The sequence below is a fragment of the Schistocerca cancellata genome, chromosome 8, assembly GCF_023864275.1.
Source record: "Schistocerca cancellata isolate TAMUIC-IGC-003103 chromosome 8, iqSchCanc2.1, whole genome shotgun sequence".
NCBI lineage: Eukaryota > Metazoa > Arthropoda > Insecta > Orthoptera > Acrididae > Schistocerca > Schistocerca cancellata.
This window is the reverse complement of record NC_064633.1, coordinates 417,313,655-417,335,594: the sequence shown is the minus strand read 5'-3', so window position 1 is coordinate 417,335,594 and position 21,940 is coordinate 417,313,655.

Sequence of the window (21,940 nt, the reverse complement as noted above, 5' to 3'; positions counted from 1 at the left end):
CCAATCGCAAAGAAAGCAGATGTTGACAGATGTGAAAATTACCGAACAATCAGTTTAATAAGCCACAGCTGCAAAATACTAACACGAATTCTTTGCAGACGAATGGAAAAACTAGTAGAAGCCGACCTCGGGGAAGATCAGTTAGGATTCCGTAGAAATACTGGAACACGTGAGGCAATACTGACCTTACGACTTATCTTAGAAGAAAGATTAAGGAAAGGCAAACCTACGTTTCTAGCATTTGTAGACTTAGAGAAAGCTTTTGACAATGTTGACTGGAATACTCTCTCTCAAATTCTAAAGGTGGCAGGGGTAAAATACAGGGAGCGAAAGGCTATTTACAATTTGTGCAGAAACCAGATGGCAGTTATAAGAGTCGAGGGACATGAAACGGAAGCAGTGGTTGGGAAGGGAGTAAGACAGGGTTGTAGCCTCTCCCCGATGTTATTCAATCTGTATATTGAGCAAGCAGTAAAGGAAACAAAAGAAAAAATTCGGAGTAGGTAGTAAAATCCATGGAGAAGAAATAAAAACTTTGAGGTTCGCCGATCACATTGTAATTCTGTCAGAGACAGCAAAGGACTAGGAAGAGCAGTTGAACGGAATTGATGGTGTCTTGAAGGGAGGATATAAGATGAACATCAACAAAAGCAAAACGAGGATAATGGAATGTGGCCGAATTAAGTCGGGTGATGTTGAGGGTATTAGATTAGGATATGAGACACTTAAAGTAGTAAAGGAGTTTTGCTACTTGGGGAGCAAAATAACTGATGATGGTCGAAGTAGAGAGGATATAAAATGTAGACTGGCAATGGCAAGGAAAGCGTTTCTGAAGAAGAGAAATTTGTTAACATCGAGTATAGATTTAAGTGTCAGGAAGTCATTTCTGATAGTATTTGTAAGGAGTGTAGCCATGTATGGAAGTGAAACATGGACGGTAAATAGTTTGGACAAGAACAGAATAGAAGCTTTCGAAATGTGGTGCTACAGAAGGATGCTGAAGATTAGATGGGTAGATCACGTAACTAATGAGGAAGTATTGAATAGGATTGGGGAGAAGAGAAGTTTGTGGCACAACTTGACCAGAAGAAGGGATCGGTTGGTAGGACATGTTCTGAGGCATCAAGTGATCACCAATTTAGTATTGGAGGGCAGCGTGGAGGGTAAAAATCGTAGGGGGAGACCAAGAGATGAATACACTAAGCAGATTCAGAAGGATGTAGGTTGCAGTACGTACTGGGAGATGAAGAAACTTGCACAGGATAGAGTAGCATGGAGAGCTGCATCAAACCAGTCTCAGGACTGAAGACCACAACAACAACAATGTGAAAGATTCAGTGTTTAAACCTCCTCTACCAAGAAACGTCCCAGAACTGCGAGCTCGCATCAACGATGCTTTCGAACTCATTGATGGGGGCATGCTGCGTCGAGTGTGGGAGGAAATTGATTATCGGCTTGATGTCTGCCGAATCACTAAAGGGGCACATATCGAACATTTGTGAATGCCTAAAAAAACTTTTTGAGTTTTTGTAAGTGTGTGCAAAGCATTTTGAAAATATCTCAAGTAATGAAGTTATTGTAGAGCTGTGAAATCGCTTCAATCATTTGTAATAACCCTGTATTCCTCTTACACCCATATACCTTTAGAAATTTTTACATATGCAGGGATATCCTTAAATACACTCGCAGTTTGATGACCACATCAGGCGTGGTTGGTTCACACAAATTTCCACATATCGATACACAGCATGCCTCATGCAGTTGAGCAATGATTTCTTCAGACAGATTAAGAGTTTGGCCCGCTATTTTTTTAAAATTAGCCACATTTTCTCGTAGAATTTGTACACATGTGGTTGCAAACTTAGCTCCCTATCTAGAGCACGCTGCATTGCACAACTGAGATACATTAAGTTTTTAAATGTCTGCTTCTGTAGATGAGTGCCCTCCTTTTCCTTAAGAATTTGGATCGTTTCTGAAAAGTCTCCTGAGACAACTGTATGGTCGCCTAGTAACACTGGGGGAACTTAACCAGAGTCATTGCATCGAAGTTTCGCATACTTGAGTCCACTCATTTAGTGATATTATGACTTTGGTATTACTGTATCGAGGATATTCGAAAACTGGCAGTGGGTAGAACTCGTCATCCGAGATCATTCACACACTAGCACATTTTCTGTCACTGACGTTTCAACTGCAGATGGTGTTATGTACTGATCAGCCAGAACTTTATGACCACCTACCTAATAGCCAGTATGTCACCTTTGGCACGGATGTCAGCGGCGACGCGTCATCGCATGGAAGCAATGAGGCCTTGGTAGGTCGCTGGAGGGAGCTGGGAACACATCTGAACACTCAAGTCGCCTAATTACCGTAAATTCTGGTGAGGTGGTGATGAGCTCGAATGCCACGTTCGATCACATCCCAGATGTGTTCTACTGGGTTCAGACCTGGTGAGTTGCGGAGGCAGCACATCAATTGGAACTCGCCACTGTGTTCCCTGAACCACTCCATCACACTCCTGGTCTTGTGACATAGCGCATTATCTTGTTGAAAAATGCCACTGCCGTCTGGAAACGTGATCGCCATGAAGGGGTGCACGTGATCTGCAACCAGCGTACGATACTCCTTGGGCGTCATGGTACCTTGCACAAGCTCCACTGGAACCATGGACGCCCATGTGAATGCCCCCAGAGCCATAGTGGAGCCGCTGCCACCGCAGTACAAGTGTCAAGAAGCTGTTCCCCTGGGAGACGACGGGGTCGCACCCTCCCATGAGCATGATGACCAAGGTATCGGGATTCGTCAAATCATGGAAGTCTCCGCCATTGCACCAATGGCTACTGCCGTTCCCACGTGCCCATTTCAGTCGTAATTGCCATGTCATAACATTGGCACTTGCATGAGTCGTCGGTTGCAGAGGCCTATCGTTAGGAGTGTTCTTTAGATTGTGTGTTCAGACACACTAGTACTCTGCCCAGCATTAAAGTCTGCTGTTAGTTCCGCCACATTTCGCTGAATCTCCTGTTTTACCAGTCTCCCCAGCCAATGACGTCCAACATCTACAGTGAGGGGTGGCTGCCCAAACACGCGATTTCTGGACATTGTTTCATCTTGGTTTCGCCATGTGTTGAAAATACTCACCACAGCACTCCTCGAACATCCGACAAATCGTGCAGTTTCCGAAATGCAAATTTTTTGATAGAGTACTAAATAAAACTTACATAAGCTTTACTCCCCAAGAAAATGCCTTGCTAGCAAGAGGTTTTAAATACAATTTTATGCCTAGTCTTAATGACCCTAAAGTGGTGGATAATTTTATTGTTGATCTTAAAGTTGGTCTTGAGTCTGTAAAAACAGAAAAATCCCAAAAAACTAGGATTGCTCATGAATGTAGCGCAATTGTAGAAAGAGAGGTCACTTCTGTAAAAACTAATGACTTACAACAGAGGGAGGGGAGCATTATCACTAGCATTAAACGTAAATTAAAAAATAATGAGGCTCTTATCACGATATCCGATAAAGGAAATTCGCTCGTTGTAGCGCATAAAAGCGAATATATTGCTAAACTTTGGCTTTTTTGGAGAAAAATGGGATCTCTGAAATCGATCAGCATCCTACCCCTACATTTCAAAAAGAAATTAGGGATATTTTAGGCAAAACTAAGCATCTTATGAAAGAGTTTCAAAAGAAAACTTTAATTGACATGAACCCCAGAGCACCTGCCCTTAGAAGTCAATTTAAGGTACACAAAAGGCAACACCCAATTCGTCTGATCATTAATGGAATAAAGAAGACACATCATATATTAGCGAGATTCTTACACATGAAATTAAAGAAGCCTTCGTTTTCAAAATAATTGTCCCGTTAAAAATAGTGCTGAGTTAATAAACAAGCTAAGAGCGGTAGATTTCACTACCTCCTCCCAATTAGTTTCGTTCGACGTTGTAAGTTTATATACTAATGTCCCGACAGAAATCACTCTTAAAATTATTGAAAATAACATTCGACAACATAAAACTTTAAGTAAGTCGCAACTGTCAGAACTTATGCCACTATTACAGCTTGTACTCGATTATAATTACTTTCAGTTTAATGGCAAAATGTATGAGCAACCATTCGGCTTAGCCATGGAGTGCCCGTTAGCTGGTATCGTAGCTGACATCTTTGTGAATGATAATAGAAGAAAACTATTTCAAAAATAATCCTGTGTTGGGTAACATGATTTCCTTCTATTCTCGTTACGTTGATGACATACTCATAATATTTCAAGGGAGTGACCAAGTTCTGCAACTGATGTTTCATGTTTTTAACAGTTTTCACGAAAAAATGAATTTCACAAAAGAGATGCAAAACGATGTGAGAGAACTCCGTTTTCTTGATTTGAAGCTTAAGTTATTTGACAACACCATTAGCTTCGACATTTTTCGTAAAAATACTTTTTCTCATAATATTATCCCAGCAGATTCTTGTCACCCACAAATTCACAAAATTGCCTTCTTTCACTCTGCAGTTCATCGTGCCGTGAACACACCTTTAGAACAGGATTGTTTAGAAAAAGAAATACCTTTAGTAAAATCCATAGCTACTAACAACGGATACGACCCTACGTTAATTGACCAAATTGTTAGGAAAAAAAGAGCTGTAAGAAGTTCACCCTTAGGAGATAACAGGGCGAAAAAGAGTAAGGATAACAACTTTATTTCTATTCCATTTTTGGGGAACGTATCATACAAGATAAGGAGACTTCTACAGGAGCAATACGGTTCCTTAGTGGCCTTTTCCGTAAACAATAACTTAGAACAAAGAGTGATTCATACTATTGGGGCACGGGAAGAACTTGGCATTAAATTTGGAGTTTACAAAATTACTTGTAATGACTGCCCCAACTATTACGTTGGACAGACAGGAAGACGCATTAAAGTAAGATATAAAGAACACATGCTAGGTAAAAATGGGGAAAACGTGACAATTCCACGTTTGCTGAACATCTATTGCTCTTACAACATACGCCATGTAAATTGGATGTCGTACAATTGCTACACGAAGTGAGTAAGGGTTACAAACTGGACCTCTTCGGGGAATTAGAAATTTTCAAACATCTATCTCAAAAAGATGGATTTATTCTTAACGAACAGGTGTGGCTTAGAAACAAAAAATTTTTGGCTGGTTTCAAACCCCTTCTTGCTCTAACGTAAATAGTCTGACTGACTAGAAGCTAGTTTTCTTGTCGGTCGATGCTGGTGGGATGCTCCTTTCCTGTCTTGTTCTGATTTTACGTATTTTTGATGATTGTTGTTCACGGTCTTTGATGTGTATGTGTGGTTTAAATGATTCTATTCTATTTTTTATTCATGACGACAGATGGTTTAGATTTACAAAATTTTGTTCGTTTTCGGTAGTATGTATCCTAGCCTTTAATTTGCGCGAGATTATCGCGCATAATAGTAGTGCCCTCTCTTGTGGGATATGTTTCTTAGCGCAAGCTTCACCTGCTTCACTCTAGAACACAGGCAGATTGGTGTTCATATTTTCTATGTATGCGAGTCTTTTAAATGGTTCTGATATGTTTTATTTATTACGACAGAGGGTTTAAATTAGCACAACCTTTAAAATTTTGAGGCGCACGAATATGTATCCCCGGTTTTAATGTGCGCGAGTGTCTCGCGCATACCAGAAGTGTCTCGCGCATACCACAAGTGCCCTCTCTCGGTAAAATTGTCTGCCCTAGTGCTTCCACACCCTCTTTACGCTAGTTCACAGGCTAATTACTGATAGTATGCTGTGTTCGCGTCGACCATCGATTTATTATTATGCTGTACAGATGGAGGTGATACTTTAATTTTAACTACTGACGACACCTTTGGCACGATTATTTTATGCATCTCAACTGCAGGACGCGATTTTAGGAAGTGACTAAAAGTTTTTGTGCTGGTAATAATTTCGTAATTTTCTTGGTTACTTACCCTATACTTGTTTTTTTCTTCTACCTCAGTTATGTTGCTATTTTTTTGCTAATGAAGGTGTTTTCCTGTGTATTTTTGCTTCTGATGTAGGTACATGCAGATATACCGAAACCGTGATCAAGGATTTCAATAAATCTTTATTCTGCAACTGGTTGGCTGTTGTCATTTACGGTGAAGTAACTGATATTGTAGCCACCATAAAACTGTTACAAACTGAAATACTGGCACAACTCGTATGCCAACATCATCAGAGGCACTAAGCCATCACTTGAAGGAGCTGCTTGTGAGATGGTCGCGTGTGACGTCATTGACATGTTAACTGAGCCAAAGGTCATATGATGACATGTAGTTTAGACCATTTTATGTTTCATTTTATTTTAAATTAAGCTGAATGCCAACGCTCTTTTTCGTTCAGCACATCCTGATAAAAATAGGAATGCCTCACAGAATTCTGGTTCCATTTATAATTAAATTACGTTTATAATACGTTGATTGTACCGGGATCTTTTAGCTGCACATCAGGATGGAGTCTCGCGGAGTTCTCCACCACAGTAACTGGTTGCAGCCGCCTCTCCTCTCATTTTTAACATGTTTCTAAGAGACTAAGGACAACATTTCAACGCCAGTATTAGCAAGTGGTATGTCACTGCGTGTGTTTTTTATGAGCTTTCGGATGCTTCTAAAAAGCACATCGATCCGTTTAGTAAAACCATAGTTGCTTCAATATCTCAGTTCATTCGAGAGTTAAGAGAACTAGTCATGCAACAAAATTACTCTCCACTCTGCATACTATCATTTGCCGGAAGCCAAGTTTCGATGGTCAGTAAATAAAAGACGTGTTACCATTTATACGACTCTCTGTGCTTATTAATTTACTGTTCTGTGCAGCTGGACAACATCAGGAATTCTTACGGAACATCTAAACCGTAAATATACTATTAACTGAACTGGCACATATCATTAGTTTTTAGCTGCTAGCTGTGGTATATTTTCTATGTAATGTTTCATTTTAGCTCATAAAAGGAATAAGACTAACCTCCGTTATGTGTGTGTTGATATTCGCCCACACTGATGCACCACCGACTGAAGATACGATCAACCAAATTTGTTTTTTGAAGCAAGAAGAAAATCTTAAATGTCATATAAAACTGTAGCTTAATCTTTTTCTCGGTGTCCCTGTTTACGTGAGGCGCTACTTCTGATAGCTTTATCAGGATGCCAAATTCTGATTACAGGGGACTCCCAGTTTTAGATAACGGCTACATCAAATGAAGGTTGGAATGGAGCACATTGCTTGAACACAGTAGAAACCGTATTATTAACTGACGTTAACAAATAAAGCGATTTTGAGCATCAGTTAAGGTGCTTCACTTCCCATCAGAGCATCCTGATTTAGATTTTCCTGAATCACTTAAGTCAGATATTTCCCTCTACATAGCCATTGCTTTCTCCTCTCCCCATCGTTGTTCAATCTGAGATAGTTCCGTTTCTCATTTACCTGTTTTTCATGGCCAAGGAATTTTGGATAGGTACTACTGTACGTCACCAGTAGGATACAGCTGATAAAATCTCGAGAAGTGTGATTTCCTCTGTGAAAGACAGCCCAAATCTCAGCATTAACTGTCTCAGCAACGTGAGAGTCAACAGGTATTTATCCTCCTATCTTATTATTGTTCTGCTGCGACGGTGCTCACAAGAAGACGCCATCATGACATTTTTATCAAATAACTGTATACTATAGGGAAAGATAACGTGGCGGTTTTCCAGGATTTTCCTCATCGAAGTACAGCAACAGTTAAAGCCCGACAACGCCTGCATGTAGCATCACGGTTGCTGTACCAATCTCATCGATGGAGATCTATTGTCTTCACAAAGGATGAAGCTTCTCCACGTACCAACCCCAAGGGAGAAGATTGCTGTTCCTACCCTGTTAGCCATATTGATGATAGGCTAGTGATTCCTTGGTTTCACACACTGTCTGAGTGTTCGCTGTAAGTTTTGAAACAGGCCCTTGGGTAGTAGTACCAGTCGAGCCAGTTTTACTCCTCCACCAATCCCCTTCAAACAGGCCTGGCCTCCCAAGAGAAAGGTGAAGTTGGCGGGGTTTTTAATACTGTGTTACCTTACGTGAACTATATTTCCTGGATTCTAAGGAGAAGACTTCCATGGATGTAAAAAGGTATCAAGGACTTGCATTTTATTCAACTGCTTGAAAATCCAATGAGTTATAGGGCTAGTAATATTAATATTACAATCTAGTACATTAAATCTAATAGTTTCGCAGAAGGCATTCTTTAACAGAGTAGAACAAAATGACCAGCAACACTTTCTGTTGTGCAGTCCTCAATTCCACGACATTATGTTGAAGAGTTTCATTGAACGCACTCTGGGAGGTTGTTGAATTCTTGTCTTCCATCCTTAGAGTAGACTGTGTAAGTAGCCTGTTTGTATGTTGGCAGCTCAATGAACAGCGTTAATATCACTGACAGCGCTCTGCGCCCTTGGCAAGAGATTCTGTGGTGGGTGGACTAGCAGTTATCATGTGGACAGGGAAGTGAATGGACATGATATTCTTAGTGGAAACTCTGTGTTGGTAGGACATGCATTGTAAAGTGAGATGAAATGATGTGTTTATAAGAAAATACGCAAGGAAATATATGATGGATGTTTGGTAGATAATGTTTGAGCAGTGGAATTATTGACAACTATACAATTTTGGAACTAAATGTCACATGAATAAGGTAAAATTTTCTAAATACATTGTTTGCTCTTCAACAAAATCTTTCTTTTGCTAACCATATGCCTCCTAGTAGTCAGAGTCTATAGTAGTTACAATCTTTTTATTTAGCTGGCTGTAGCTGCTACTAGCTGTAATTATTGTAGATCATGTAAGGAAGATTTTCTGTGAGATAACTGACTTATGAAAAGAATGGGGTTTGCACTGTTGGGATTCGTGACTGAAATGAGTCGGCGATTAACAGAGTTGGAGGTAGTTTCATATTTCTTTAATTTCATGGTTTTTAGATTTGTATTATTGTTAGGATTTCTTGCAAATTCAGTGCCATTCTTTTGAGTTAATTATTGGAAGTCATGTTGTCAATGTATAGCAGTCAGATTGCGTTGTGCTTGTATATTGTGGGTAATAAATGAAAAGATTAAGTTCGAATTGTCTTAGTTGGGAAAAATTCTGTAGGTCAATGTTTAATCCAAATAATTAAAAGAGGTAGTTTCAGCTACTTGTGGAGTATTTGATAGGCATAGTAGTCCTTTATTATTCCTATGCAGGCATCATCTATCAACAGAATAAAGTTTTCATCTTTTGACAATGCAACTGAGAGATCACTTACACATTTTGGAAACAACAACAAAATCCAAAATAGAAACTGTGATTTACCATGACTGTCAGTTTCATATTTTGAGTATCTACTACACCAAGTTACGCACTTTTTCGTAAAGATGCAAGAAGTTTTCTATGATACTTTTGGCCGAGAAGCAAATTTGATCAATACAGTTAGATATTCATTTTGTTTAATACTATAAATCGTACAGGCTATTCATTATAGGCATGACCCACTGTTCAGTGAAAGCGTTTGACATCCCTTCTCTTTCAATATTGTGTTTTCAAAGGATAATACTGTAAGTTTTATTTACTTCTTATCAGGTGCCTTGGTTATCTCTTAACATCTGACATTAATATTTTCTGGCACTATTGTGTGTGTGTGTGTGTGTGTGTGTGTGTGTGTGTGTGTGTGTGTGTTAACGTTTCTGCCATCTGACAGACGGTTTTGTTAGTTTCATTCCATGTGAACGTACTAAATGAGTTCATATTTTTGGGAAGCTGTAATACCTGTTTTGACCTATTTTGTATCTGTATCGATGTTTCTATGTCAGTTTGTAGTATTGCTTATGTATAATGTTGTATCTGTCACGGAAATTCTTTGATTACGTATACATGTTCCAGTTATGTGAATTTTTGAACGATGTTGTTCAAATTTTTGCATTGTATCCAGATCCCGCTCCAGCTACTGCCAGGTGTGGGTGCTGACGAGTCCTCCCCATTTGGCTCTGTCCTCCCACCACTTTTCTTCCTCCACTTGCTGCCAGGTCACACTTCACCTTTCCACAGATATTCTCATTCCCGTTTTCCACCGTGTTCTTGGGTGCCGTCTAGGTCTTTTTCCATCCATCTATATTTCTTCCATAATTTTGCCAAGTCCCTGCCCATTCACCCTCTTAACATACTCGTACCATCTTAACCTCTTTTTTTTTTTATTTCTTCTCTCATACTTTCTTGTTTTAAGGTCCTCTCTAATATTTTCATTCCTTACTGTGTCCATTCTTGTTTTTCCCTTAACTGCTCTGAGAAGGTCCATTTCCCCAGCTTGCAGTCTGCTCCAGTCCCTTTCTGTCATTGTCCTTTTTTCTCCTCCACAGTTGACAATAGGGAAGTAATAACTCTTATACATAAGGAGTTTTGCTTTTTCTGAAACTTCCTTACTCCAAATCAGATGTTTTATTGTTTGGTAGAAATTGCCTCCCTTCTGTAACCTGCTATTAATTTCTTTGATTATTCTTCCATCACTAGTTGTTTCACCACCTAAATAAGTGAAACTGTCTACTACTTTGATGGGTTCTCCATTCAGAGTAATATTCCCATTGATCTCTTTGTCTCTTCCCAATACCATTACTTCACTCTTATCTTTATTTAGTTTTAATCCATATCTTTTCATTATTTCCTTCTACACATCATGTTGTAACAGTACATCTACCTCTTTATCGCCCCATATTACCATATCATCTGAAAAAAATCATCTTTTTGTCCTTTTTTTCAATATCCTTAACTTCCCTATTCATTCCCTCCATCGCAACATTAAAAAGTGCAGGAGATAGAATACTTCCTTGTTTAAGTCCTTGTCTTATTTCGAAGTATGGAGAGTTCCCCAGTCATGTTCTAATTCTACAATTGTGTCCTCAGTACATTGTCTTTATTATATAAATCGGTCCATCTTCTATACCTATCCTCTTCATTTCTTCCGAGAGTCTCTCCCTGTTAACTGATTCATATGCCTTTTCTATGTCTATAAAAACCATTATCACCCTTTTGTTATACTCCTAACTTTTTTCCATCAATTGACGGACAGAAAATATGAGGTCGATCGTGCTTCTCCCTTTCCTGAACCCATTTTGTTCTTCACTCAGCTCCTTTTCTGTCTTCTCACTTATTCGATTTAGTAAAATTCTTTCAAAAATCTTGACTCTATGACTCATAAGAGTTCTTCCTCTGTAGTTTTTACAAAGTCTTTTATTGTCTTTCTTGAAGGAGAGAAAAATGTCTCCTCCAATCTTCAGGTATTGTACTATTTCTCCACACATTTGACAGTACTCTATACAGCCACAACATTCCCAGTGGACCTGCTGCTCTTATGTCTACTGATACTTCATCGGATCCTGGGGCTTTCCATCCATTCATCTTCTTCTTAGCTACTTCCATTTCTTCCCATGTAATTTGTCCTAATTCTGCTTCCCAACTTCTCTCAATTTCTCCATTATTTGTTGTTTCCTCGTATACCTGCTCTTCAGCGTTTAAAAATTTCTTAAAATATTCTTTCCAGAGATCTTTTATATTCCCTGGATCTTCAATCACTGTAACATCCTCTGTTTGCATCTTCACTGGTACTTCTGAAGCCTTACTTTTATTTTTCATGCTTTTGCTGAACATTTTCTTATTGCTCTTCACATCTTCTTTAAGTTTTTTTGTAAACTCTTCCCATGCCTTTTTTTTGCTGTTTTCACTATTTCTTTGCACTTCTTCTTTTCCTCTATACATTTTAATGATCCTCATCGTTTTCTGTTTTCCACCATTTCTCCACGCTCCATTTTTCCTTCTAAGTGCTTGGATTGTGGTATCATCCCACCAACTATTCTGTCTTACTTTTTCCTTTCCAGATGTTCTACCACATACTTTTTGTGCTGCTTCAACTAAAGTGTCTTTGAATAAATTCCATTCTTTTTCTACATCACACAAAACTTCTTTTGGAAACTTTTGTGCGATTAGTTCTCTATACTTCACAGCACTTTACTCTCCTTCAGTTTCCAATCCCGTATCATCATCATTTTCTTCTGTTTTCTATTTTTTACTCATGGATTCATTTTCCATTGTTACACCAGTAATCTTTGGTCTCAATCTGCATTCACACTTGGAATTACCTTCACATTTCTTACTTTCTCTCCCTTGTCCCTATCTACTAGAATATAATCAATTACACTCTTGGTTCTTCCAATTATTATACTATATTATAATAAAATTATGGTTGTTAATTTAAATAACTACTGAAATGATTTGTTATGTAATGTGCTGTAAATGACTTGGTCAGCAGTAAGGGAACTTTGGGTTGAATGTAAGAGATGTGAGGAGTCTGAGGTGAGCAGTTCTGTGATTAACTTCTCGATTGTGGTGGTTGTATCAAACTTAAATACTGAAATGATCCTAGACAGAGATTGGTTGGAAAAAGAAAAAGTAATAATCTATTGCAGTCACGAAATGTTAAGATTAACCATGTATCCAAAATTTTGGAAGTGAAATTTGAAGAGAATGAGACCTTATCAGATAATAGAACTGAATCTTTGATAATAGAAATCGATCAAGTAAATGATGGTTTGACAAATGTTTACGAACTGTACCATTTAAGAGGGCGATAAATGACGATGACAGGCAAGGTCATGATTTCAAGGAAATTGTGGAAAACTTAACAGGTATAACCTCAGAACAGAAAACGGGATTGATTAACATCTTAGAAAGCAACAGTAGAGCATTTTCGGGTAAACCTGGACTCGTTCGAAATTTTTAATACTGTGTTGAAACTTCGGATCATGATCCATTCTTCGTGAGACCATATTCGTATCCTTTATCTGAGAAACAGGCTGTACATACTGAAATATATATAATGCCAGAATGGGAAATGATAGAACGCAATAACAGTGAATATAAAAGTCCACTTATCATTGTAAACAAGAAGGATGGGGGAGTACATGTGGTCATTGATGCACGAACTCTACACAAAATTGTAAAAAGAGTGGTAGATAAGGCCTGAAAATCTGTACGAAACGTTGCAAAAATTTTATAATGTGAGGTATTTAACCAACCTCGATATTACCCCTGGCTGTTGGAAAATCCCATTAAGTCCAGAATCCCGTAAATATACAATATTTCTGTTTGCCGGGAAAATTTATCAATACAAAGTAGTTCTATTTGGACTGAATACCTCTGTGGCAGTGTTTATTAGAGCTGTGCACCTTGTATTACAGCAGCAGTTGAGTTCCAGGCTAACTATTTATGTAGGTGACTTATTAATCGCCACTGAAAACTGGCAAGAACACTGCGAACTTTTGCAAGAAAGTTCTTGTTGCTCTTCAAGCAGGAGGCATGACCTTAATATTAAGGAAGTGTAAATTTGTAAAATCAGAAATTAAATTCTTGGGCCATATAATTACTCCTGCTCGGATTAGTAAGGACCCAGAAAAGCTAAGAGTCATAGAAAAATATCCCCCACCAGAAAATAGAAAACAGTTGAAAGCGTTTTTAGGTTTGTGTAGATTTTACAGAAAATTTGTTAAGGGGCAAGCCATCAAAAGCTCACACTTGAAAATCTCCTTAAAAAGAATAGTGATTTTGTTTGGGCACATGAGTATCAGCAGGATTTCGAATCTTTAGAAAAGAAACTCTTACATAATAATCTTTCTACGTCACCCAGTACTGTCAGAATCTTTGAATACTGACAGCAGCGCCTATTGAATTGGTTTTGAAATTTTCCAAGAGGTAAATAATACAGGAGATTTAGAACATAGAACTACAGCTTTTGCCAGCAGGACATTGACGAAATACGAAAGTAGCCATACCATACCAGAGAAGAAGGCCTCGGCCATAATATGGGGCCTAAAGAAATTTAGAAATTATTTGTGGGGTCATAAGATCATCATACACACTGACCACAAAGCTTTAACATTCCTTAAAGATTGCCGCCTTCTAAATGGCAGGTTAACATGATGGGCTTTGTACGTGCAACAATTTAATTACGAAATCTGCAATGTAAAGGGTACAGAAAATTATGTAGCAGATGCATTGTCCCATTACCAAACAGTATCGATGAGGTGTCTAAGAAATGCAGTGAAGATGGAACTTTCCAAATTAATTACATGAAGGAAGTTTCAAGCAAAAATAAAATTGAACAGATTTGCGAAAACATGAGATACCACCAAAATGGGGAACCAACTTGGAAATCTGTGAAAGTAAATTTCCATAGCAAACAGTATCCCCAGTTTAAGAAATACTATAAAGTTTTTAAAGGGATGCTGTATAGGAGGAATGATTTGATTACTGAAGAATGGAGGGTGCGTTGGCATACCCAATTTCATACAGATGTCATGGATTATTTTTATCTAGTATTGGGCCATAGTGAGCCAAAGAAGTGTCTAGATAAACTGGCTAGTGTTATAGTAATTGCCAATAGCGCGAATAGAAACGTAAATGAGCGTATTAAGTCTTGTGACATATGCCAGTGAACTAATGTAACGAATAGAATTAATCAAGACCAGGGCAGAACACAATGACTGAACATACCATGGATTTACTGTCCGTGGAACTGTATGGCCCCCTCCCCAAAACTTCTGGTAATTACAGAATATTTTAGTGATTTTTCTATAAAATCATATCCCCTGAAAAAGGCGACACCAATGTCAGTAATTAAATAGAATGGTTGAGTATTTTAGAACTATTGGAAAACCCAAAGCAGCACTGTCTGGTAATGGCCTCCAGTTCAGTTCCAAAATTTGGAAAGATGGTCTGGAGCAAAATGGTGTAGAAGTTAAATATACTTCGGCCTACCATCCAGCCAGCAACCTTGTTGAACCGAATATGAGGTAAATAGGTACGTTATGTAGGACCTGTTGCCACCATAAAGCATGGAGCTGATTTGTATCTCAATTTGAGAGTGTAATGAATACCTTGCCTCATGGATCTACTGAGTTCACACCTGACGAAATCCTGCTCAATAATAAGAGCAAATGTTTAATTGAAGAAAAACTAGAGTTCCCACCATGAACAGATCTGGGATTAGCCCAGAAGAAAGAATTGGTAAAAGAAAAAACAAAATAGAAGCGAAATATAAAAGGCACATTAGGAACCTGAAGTTTGCCCGGTTCAAGGTTGGAGACTATGTTCTTCTGAAGACACGTGAAAAATCAAGTGAACTTAACCATGAAATTTCAAAATTTAAGTGTATGTATAATGGGCCATTCATAATACAAGATATACTGCACAGCAATGCTTACTATTTGATCTATCCAAAGTCCAAGAATCCCCTTGGTGTCCATAACATAGTGGATCTCAAGCTGTATGTCCCTAGGGATGAGTACCGAAGTATACAGACATGATATCACAACAAAAACATACAATATACTGTAATATAAATATCCCCCCCCCCCCATGAACCATGGCCCTTGCCGATGGTGGGGAGGCTTGCGTGCCTCAGCGATAAAGATAGCCGTACCGTAGGTACAACCACAACGGAGGGGTATCTGTTAAGAGGCCAGACAAACGTGTGGTTCCTGAAGAGGGGCAGCAGCCTTTTCAGTAGTTGCAAGGGCAACAGTCTGGATGATTGACTGATCTGGCCTTGTAACAACAACAAAAACGGCCTTGCTGTGCTGGTACTGCGAACGGCTGAAAGCAAGGAGAAACTACGGCCGTAATTTTTCCCGAGGGCATGCAGCTTTACTGTATGATTAAATGATGATGGCGTCCCCTTGGGTAAAATATTCCGGAGGTAAAATAGTCCCCCATTCGGATCTCCGGGCAGGGACTACTCAAGAGGATGTCGTTATCAGGAGAAAGAAAACTGGCGTTCTACGGATCGGAGTGTGGAATGTCAGATCCCTTAATCGGGCAGGCAGGTTAGAAAATTTAAAAAGGGAAATGGATAGGTTAAAGTTAGATATAGTGGGAATTAGTGAAGTTCGGTGGCAGGAGGAACGAGACTTCTGGTCAGGTGACTACAGGGTTATAAACACAAAGTCAAATAGGGGTAATGCAGGAGTAGGTTTAATAATGAATAGGAAAATAGGAATGCGGGTAAGCTACTACAAACAGCATAGTCAACGCATTATTGTGGCCAAGATAGAAATGAAGCCCACACCTACTACAGTAGTACAAGTTTATATGCCAACTAGCACTGCAGATGACGAAGAAATTGAAGAAATGTATGATGAAATAAAAGAAATTATTCAGATAGTGAAGGGAGACAAAAATTTAATAGTCATGGGTGACTGGAATTCGACAGTAGGAAAAGGGAGAGAAGGAAACATAGTAGGTGAATATGGATTGGGGCTAAGAAATGAAAGAGGAAGCCGCCTAGTAGAATTTTGCACAGAGCACAACTTAATCATAGCTAACACTTGGTTTAAGAATCATGATAGAAGGTTGTATACATGGAAGAACCCTGGAGATACTAAAAGGTATCAGATAGATTATATAATGGTAAGACAGAGATTTAGGAACCAGGTTTTAAATTGTAAGACATTTCCAGGGGCAGATGTGGACTCTGACCACAATCTATTGGTTATGACCTGTAGATTAAAACTGAAGAAACTGCAAAAAGGTGGGAATTCAAGGAGATGGGACCTGGATAAACTGAAAGAACCAGAGGTTGTACAGAGTTTCAGAGAGAGCATAAGGGAACAATTGACAGGAATGGGGGAAAGAAATACAGTAGAAGAACAATGGGTAGCTTTGAGGGATGAAGTAGTGAAGGCAGCAGAGGATCAAGTAGGTAAAAAGACGAGGGCTAGTAGAAATCCTTGGGTAACAGAAGAAATATTGAATGTAATTGATGAAAGGAGAAAATATAAAAATGCAGTAAATGAAGCAGGCAAAAAGGAATACAAACGTCTCAAAAATGAGATCGACAGGAAGTGCAAAATGGCTAAGCAGGGATGGCTAGAGGACAAATGTAAGGATGTGGAGGCTTATCTCACTAGGGGTAAGATAGATACTGCCTACAGGAAAATTAAAGAGACCTTTGGAGAAAAGAGAACCACTTGTATGAACATCAAGAGCTCAGATGGAAACCCAGTTCTAAGCAAAGACGGGAAAGCAGAAAGGTGGAATGAGTATATAGAGGGTCTATACAAGGGCGATGTACTTGAGGACAATATTATGGAAATGGAAGAGGATGTAGATGAAGATGAAATGGGAGATTCGATACTGCGTGAAGAGTTTGACAGAGCACTGAAAGACCTGAGTCGAAAGAAGGCCCCCGGAGTAGACATCATTCCATTAAAACTAATGACGGCCTTGGGAGAACCAGTCCTGACAAAACTCTACTATCTAGTGAGCAAGATGTATGAAACAGGCGAAATACCCTCTGACTTCAAGAAGAATATAATAATTCCAATCCCAAAGAAAGCAGGTGTTGACAGATGTGAAAATTACCGAACAATCAGTTTAATAAGCCACAGCTGCAAAATACTAACACGAATTCTCTACGGACGAATGGAAAAACAAGTAGAAGCCAACCTCGGGGAAGATCAGTTTGGATTCCGTAGAAATACTGGAACACGTGAGGCAATACTGACCTTACGACTTATCTTAGAAGAAAGATTAAGGAAAGGCAAACCTACGTTTGTAGCATTTGTAGACTTAGAGAAAGCTTTTGACAATGTTGACTGGAATACTCTCTTTCAAATTCTAAAGGTGGCAGGGGTAAAATACAGGGAGCGAAAGGCTATTTACAATTTGTACACAAACCAGATGGCAGTTATAAGAGTCGAAGGACATGAAAGGGAAGCAGTGGTTGGGAAGGGAGTGAGACAGCGTTGTAGCCTATCCCGGATGTTATTCAATCTGTATATTGAGCAAGCAGTAAAGGAAACAAAAGAAAAATTCAGAGTAGGTATTAAAATCTATGGAGAAGAAATAAAAACTTTGAGGTTTGCCGATGACATTGTAATTCTGTCAGAGACAGCAAAGGACTTGGATGAGCAGTTGAACGGAATGGACAGTGTCTTGAAAGGAGGATATAAGATGAACATCAAAAAAAGCAAAACGAGGATCATGGAATGTAGTCGAATTAAGTCGGGTGATGCTGAGGGAATTAGATTAGGAAAAGAGACACTTAAAGTAGTAAAGGAGTTTTGCTATTTGGGGAGCAAAATAACTGATGATGGTCGAAGTACAGAGGATATAAAATGTAGACTGGCAATGGCAAGGAAAGCGTTTCTGAAGAAGAGGAATTTGTTAACATCGAGTATAGATTTAAGTGTCAGGAAGTCATTTCTGAAAGTATTTGTATGGAGTGTAGCCATGTATGGAAGTGAAACATGGACGGTAAATAGTTTGGACAAGAAGAGAATAGAAGCTTTCGAAATGTGGTGCTACAGAAGAATGCTGAAGGTTAGATGCGTAGACCACATAACTAATGAGGAAGTATTGAATAGGATTGGGGAGAAGAGAAGTTTGTGGCACAACTTGACCAGAAGAAGGGATCGGTTGGTAGGACATGTTCTGAGGCATCAAGGGATCACCAATTTAGTATTGGAGGGCAGTGTGGAGGGTAAATATCGTAGGGGGAGACCAAGAGATGAATACACTAAGCAGATTCAGAAGGATGTAGGTTGCAGTAGGTACTGGGAGATGAAGAAGCTTGCACAGGATAGAGTAGCATGGAGAGCTGCATCAAACCAGTCTCAGGACTGAAGACCACAACAACAACAACAATATAAATATACCTATATTATGAAGTTACTGTAATTTATATGATTGCAATTAATGTTTTTATAGAAATGTTTGTGCCTCTATAAGATTGCCGATACCTTCTTGTAATTCAGATTCTAAAAATTGCTGTAAAATATGTGAAACACCAAATTAAAATGGCTAAAGGCAAAATGTTGCTAAATTGAAAAGGAATGTAGACTGCCTTAAGTACAGATGGGCAGCATAAAAGAGTGGGCAAACTGGGGCAAAAATATATATCTGAAATAGACAGCCAAAACCCAAAGTCACCCACCAATTGATTAATTTGATATAAATACAGTGTTGAAATATTTGCAAACATGGACTACTAGATGCTATAGCAGATAGCAAAATTATTTAATTATTATCTTGATTGATATTGTATACATTTCACTATAGTTTTAAGAGATGGGCTGTCTTTCAAATATGGGCAGTGAGAAAATAATACTGGGTTCAATTTAAATATGTTTATATGTTTATGTAAATATTGAAACATGGACTGCTGTTACTAGTAGCAGCATTAAAAATTTCTCACTTAATGATTTCACAATTATGCTATAGAATGTACACTCCTGGAAATGGAAAAAAGAACACATTGACACCGGTGTGTCAGACCCACCATACTTGCTCCGGACACTGCGAGAGGGCTGTACAAGCAATGATCACACGCACGGCACAGCGGACACACCAGGAACCGCGGTGTTGGCCGTCGAATGGCGCTAGCTGCGCAGCATTTGTGCACCGCCGCCGTCAGTGTCAGCCAGTTTGCCGTGGCATACGGAGCTCCATCGCAGTCTTTAACACTGGTAGCATGCCGCGACAGCGTGGACGTGAACCGTATGTGCAGCTGACGGACTTTGAGCGAGGGCGTATAGTGGGCATGCGGGAGGCCGGGTGGACGTACCGCCGAATTGCTCAACACGTGGGGCGTGAGGTCTCCACAGTACATCGATGTTGTCGCCAGTGGTCGGCGGAAGGTGCACGTGCCCGTCGACCTGGGACCGGACCGCAGCGACGCACGGATGCACGCCAAGACCGTAGGATCCTACGCAGTGCCGTAGGGGACCGCACCGCCACTTCCCAGCAAATTAGGGACACTGTTGCTCCTGGGGTATCGGCGAGGACCATTCGCAACCGTCTCCATGAAGCTGGGCTACGGTCCCGCACACCGTTAGGCCGTCTTCCACTCACGCCCCAACATCGTGCAGCCCGCCTCCAGTGGTGTCGCGACAGGCGTGAATGGAGGAACGAATGGAGACGTGTCGTCTTCAGCGATGAGAGTCGCTTCTGCCTTGGTGCCAATGATGGTCGTATGCGTGTTTGGCGCCGTGCAGGTGAGCGCCACAATCAGGACTGCATACGACCGAGGCACACAGGGCCAACACCCGGCATCATGGTGTGGGGAGCGATCTCCTACACTGGCCGTACACCACTGGTGATCGTCGAGGGGACACTGAATAGTGCACGGTACATCCAAACCGTCATCGAACCCATCGGTCTACCATTCCTAGACCGGCAAGGGAACTTGCTGTTCCAACAGGACAATGCACGTCCGCATGTATCCCGTGCCACCCAACGTGCTCTAGAAGGTGTAAGTCAACTACCCTGGCCAGCAAGATCTCCGGATCTGTCCCCCATTGAGCATGTTTGGGACTGGATGAAGCGTCGTCTCACGCGGTCTGCACGTCCAGCACGAACGCTGGTCCAACTGAGGCGCCAGGTGGAAATGGCATGGCAAGCCGTTCCACAGGACTACATCCAGCATCTCTAGGATCGTCTCCATGGGAGAATAGCAGCCTGCATTGCTGCGAAAGGTGGATATACACTGTACTAGTGTCGACATTGTGCATGCTCTGTTGCCTGTGTCTATGTGCCTGTGGTTCTGTCAGTGTGATCATGTGATGTATCTGACCCCAGGAATGTGTCAATAAAGTTTCCCCTTCCTGGGACAATGAATTCACGGTGTTCTTATTTCAATTTCCAGGAGTGTATTACATGTACAGTGTTAATTTCTCGTGGTATTGTTAGGTGTTTACTTGTATATGTATACCTATATTTTTGAAAGCTTACAACATGCTGCTCAATATTCTTGGTAATACAGAAAACTTTTGATTATTACTCATTGTTTCACAAAGTGAAAGTCAATTGTCATAGGTGTAGAGAATTGAATAATGATGCTTATGTCTTGCTTTGGTAATGATGTGTATAAAGTACATTGTGTTTTAGTGTATTTTGTGGTGTATTATCTTTCATGCCCAATTTTGGATGGATTGATTAATTTTTTGACTGCTCAACACCATTTAGGTATTATTGATATAACATTGAGATATCCCTAACAGGAAACATCAATGCACCATAGGGCATATGTAACAGCTATTTTCACCTATTTTGTATCCATATCGCTATTCCTATGTCAATTTGCTGTATTGCTTATGTATAGTGTTGTATCTATCATGTAAATTCTTTGACTATGCGTACATGTTTCAGTTATGTGAATTTTTGAACGATGTTGTTTTTATTATGCTTGTAAATTTCAATACCTACTGAAATCATTGTTATGTAATGGACTGTAAATGACTTGGTCCATAGTTAGGGAATATAAGGTTGAACATAAAAGACGTGGGGAAGCCCCACAGCCATGGAAGGAGTCTGGGCTGAGCAGTGCTGTGTTTAACTTCTCATTATCAGAACTCATATTCCTGGAGTTTTGCGGCCAGAAGAGCTTAAGGACAGTATTTATGGGCCTCAGCTGCTACATTTAGTGATACCGTTAGCATGGCATCGTTTTTGGCCCTATAAAAATACAATTTTGACACTAAGAAGATATGTAACAGGACGATACCAACCGTATTGCTTTGATAACATAGCCATCAGGTTAATAGCCACTGCAAATTGCGCCACCAGTGCCACCAGCCTTCCACTCAATTGTTTGTAGTTGGCATTCTGTAAATAGAGCAGGTATTTGTGAAATTTTGTTGATTTTAAAAAACAATTGCGGCGTTGCTAAAAACTCTATCTTACAACCGTGACTATCCCAAATCAGTAATCTGGACAGGAATCCTATCCTAGTGAATTTAATTCAGAGTGACCTGTTTTAATATGAGAACGTGGTTGAGCTTCAATTTAATGTTGTCATTTGTACAGCCAATTATTCTTTTGAGTAGGTCAAAAGACTGTTTATTAAAATGCATCT